Source organism: Atractosteus spatula, unplaced genomic scaffold (assembly GCF_055471065.1).
Source record: "Atractosteus spatula isolate fAtrSpa1 unplaced genomic scaffold, fAtrSpa1.hap1 Scaffold_155, whole genome shotgun sequence".
NCBI lineage: Eukaryota > Metazoa > Chordata > Actinopteri > Semionotiformes > Lepisosteidae > Atractosteus > Atractosteus spatula.
The window spans coordinates 55,199-58,958 of record NW_028296714.1 but is presented as its reverse complement, the minus strand read 5'-3'; the positions used below and the strand labels follow the sequence as shown (position 1 = coordinate 58,958).

Below are 3,760 nucleotides of genomic sequence, written 5' to 3'. Positions count from 1 at the left end.
GACATTGAAGTCCCCGCCGAGTACCACCTGTCTGTTGGTGGTGCAGGTCAGCAAACACTTCCTTCCGGATAGAAGGTTCCGTCGGAGCATAGACGTTAATTGCTCTCAACTTCTGCCCCCTCCAGTCGATGTCTGCGACCAGGATCCGGCCCTGCACCACCGAGAAGGAGGAAACCAGCGTCATCTCTGTGTTTCCGAGGAGGATTCCCACTCCGGAAGAGTGGACGCCTCCTACGCTCCAGCATGATTCTCCCTTTGTCTATTCCCTGGTGAATGTCAGCTTGTCGCTTTCATCCTTCAGGTGGACCTCCTGTAAGAAAAACTGAGAAAGACTTTGAGGCCAGATCATGAAAGACTCCCCGTCTTTTCACCAGGTCTCTCAGCCCTCTCACGTTGGTTGTTAGAAAGGTGAGTTTCACTGTCATGATTAAACAAGTGAAAGTTAAAACTCCTCTCTTTGTACTTACAGTGGAAAACATGGGAGTCTACATCTGGGCACTGTTTAGCCTAGATGTAACTCCTCTCGTTCGGGTCCTGGGGGGAATATGCTGGGCTCCCTCCAGGTCTCGCTGGGGACAGGTCCAGCCCTACCATCAGTCCCGGCTCCAGGGCGGCTTCAAAGTAATCCTCGTCTTCCTTGAGGATACTCTCCGCCACCGCTTCGGGAAGGCTCTTTTCTTCCCTTTCTCCAGAAGTTTCGGGGACCTCCAGTTGCTGCTGGGCCTCGGGGGAGGGGGGCTCCACTTCCTGGGCTGCCTCTTCCTGTTGTTCCTGGGCCTCGGTGGAGGGGGTTCCGACTTCCTGGGCTGCCTCTTCCTGTTGTCCCTGGGCCTCGGGGGAGGGGGTTACCTCTTCCTGGGCTGCCTCCTCCTGTTGTCCGTGGGACTCGGGGGAGGGGGGTTCTGTTTCCTGGGCTGTCACTTCCTGTTGTCTTTGGGCCTCGTGGGGGAGGGTTTCCATTTCCTGGGCTGCCTCCTCCTGTTTTTTCTGGGTCTCGGGGGAAGAAAGTTCCTTTTCCTCTAGGACGAGGAAACGGTTCTCCCTCACCACTCTTTTCTTTTGTCCTTCCGATGGTGGATCTGCCCTGCATCTCTTCTCCCGCTTTCTCTTTCCCTTCTTGGTGGGAGTTATCCAGGGTCCTTCCTCCGGTCGGCCATTTTGTCCGTCGTCCTGGCACTATCTTGTGGCACCAGTTCAGCTGGGGGTGTGGCCTCGGCAGTTTTAGTTCTCTGTGGGGGAGGTGCGAGTTCTTTGTTCTCACCTCTCTCCCTTTGTCTCGAGACCAGTTTCTACCGGCCGGCTTCCACCACCTGCACAAACGAAGGTTTGCTTACCTTACATTGGCGAAGGAGGTGTCCCTCGGCGCCGCATCCGTCGCACGTTTTGGCAGCCCGGCAGGTTTTTGCCAGGTGCCCCTTTGTTACAGTTGTGACATCCGATGATGTCACATGTGTTCTCCTTGTGGCCAGACTGTTTGCACTTCTTGCAGAATTCCGGCATTCTGGGGTAATAAAGGTACCCCCTGTCGGCTCCGATGTTGAAGCGGGCCGGGGGCTGCTGGAAACCGTCGACACCCTCTGGGTCCTCTTTCAGGAGGACTCGGTACTGGCGTTTGCCGTACCAGACGCCGGAACTGTCCCTAATCTCCGTCGGTTTGCCCACCACAGTTACATACCTCCCGAGGTACGCTGTTACCAGTTCCGTTGGCACGTAGGGGTTGTATGTGAGGACTGTGATGGTCCTCTGGTTAGTCTTCCTCATAGGCTCCGGCCTGAAATCAGAGAAACCGGGGTGCTTACCTTTTTCTCTGATCATTTTCGTTGCCTTTTTGTATGAGGCGTCCGTGGCCATGTAGGCCTCCATGTATCTCTCTGCCTTGTTGTCTTGCAGGCAGTAGAGATCTCCGGCCACCAACTGCAGGATCCCTCTCAGGAAGGTCCTGAAGAAGGATTTCGCAGTTGGCATCGTCTCTGCTTTCTTGGTCCAGTGGAACCGGATCAGTGTCCTCTTGTCTGCCATCTTTCCTGGAAAGGAGAAAAAGGAAAAAAGGAGAGAAAGAGAGAAAGCAAAGGTTCTGTGGAGAGGAGGGTTTAGCTGCTAAAGGAGCAGCGAGGGAGCCCTGGCCTTTGTCCTTGTGGGCAAAGCCCAGCTAGGTGCAGGCGCAGGAGGAAAGAAAGAGGAGAGCGGAAAGTGCTTCTGGGTCTCGAGGAAGAAAGCAAGCACCGTGGGCAGGCCACGAGTACCTACTCCCAGCCAAGAGGCCAAGGAGACAGAGAGAGAGAGTGGATAGCGCTTCCGAGTCTCGAGGAAGAAAGTAAGCACCGCGGGCAGGCCACGAGTACCTGTGTTGCTGCCGGATCCCACCCAGCTCAGCTACTGCTTGGCCTTAACCCCCTAGGCTCAACCTAGAGCGATACCAGCTCAAGCACTCTTCAGGACTTCGATCGCCTTCTAGACCTTTGGAAAGACAAGAACTGCGGGCATGCCACTTGAACTTGATCTTAGCCAAAAGGTCGAGAAGAGAAGGGTTTTGTATACGTACGATGTCGTTCCCCCTTTGTAGGGCTAAAACTAGGGGTTTGCTGAAGGCATCGCGCTTCATAGAACAGAAGTACCCAGACTTCTATGTGGTGGACAAAGACCAGGTGATCGGTTTTCGTGTTAATGGAAAGAATAAGGGTGAGTGTGTGGATGTTGTTAAAGTGTTAAAGATTTGGGTTGCTTTGAAATGTTTGTTGATAATGGAATGGAATTTGTGTAAACGGTATGGTTATTGCTTGTATTCTATGACGGTTAGTTAATTTGGATGGTGTCATGGGTTTTGGTTGTTTTGATTGTTGGTTATTATTTTGGTTGTAAAATTGTTGATATGTTATTTTAAGAACTGTTTTCTAATAAAAACATAAAAAATCTGTTCTTATCAGTTTAATATCCGATACGTCCCCCATCGGGGGACCACATATTAAACGGATTTTTGGAACAGGGAGCTGGATCAGGAGCTTGCTCCGTCCTCTCCACGCATCGGCCTGGTATTGCAGCGCCTCCGGGAACGGTGCACTACCTTCTCTCAGCGGTGAAAAGACAGACATAGCTAGCAAGCAAGCGAGGTGGACTGGAGCTCCTTCTTCTCCGGTCTCGTCTCTCGTCCATCTGTATGTCTCTGTGTCTCTCTCTCCCCCTCCCCGTCTCCGTGCTCCCTCTGTGCACTTTCCCGCGTCTCGACTTTCGGCAAGCAGGCCGGCCCCCTTTTCGGATCCCGTGCATTTTCCCTCCAAAAAACTTAGTATATACACCTTTTCTTTCTTTTTTTTCGGCAGGCAGGCGTGTGTGTGTCCCCATCCCTCCCGAGAGAGAGAGCTGCCCCTTGCCTCTGCCCGCAGGTGCTGACACTTTCACTAGTAGCTGGCTCGGCACAGCTGCTGCCGGTGGGAGGGGCCTAAGCTAAGGAGGCTGGGCAGCTGGCGCCCCCCGCAGCTGCGGTCGTTGTCGGGCCGTTGACAGAAGATCAAAGAGGAGGGCCCCCGCCCGGGACTGGCAGGAAGGAAGGCAGGCAGGCAAGAGAGAGGGGGAGCAGAGTCCGGCAGCAGGCCTCTGGCTGCAGGGAGGCCGGCAGCTGCGCGGGTCCCGGGATCCAGAGGAGTCGGCCTGCGCCACTTGGTGCCAGCGGAACGCCCGCGCATCGGTCCACGCCTTTAGGGGCATCGCTTCTCGGCCTTTTTGGCCAAGATCAGAAGGTGTGTGGCGTGACCGCGGCCGGACG

The 3,760-nt window shown here is 54.5% G+C and overlaps 1 non-coding gene across 1 annotated transcript; it reads left to right on the top strand.

Annotated features, from left to right (window-relative positions):
* The first annotated feature begins 2,869 nt into the window (after window positions 1-2,869).
* On the top strand, window positions 2,870-3,063 carry LOC148809203 (U2 spliceosomal RNA). The gene has a single exon (XR_016087649.1). It is a non-coding gene; the product is annotated as a U2 spliceosomal RNA (small nuclear RNA).
* The last annotated feature ends 697 nt before the right edge of the window (window positions 3,064-3,760 follow it).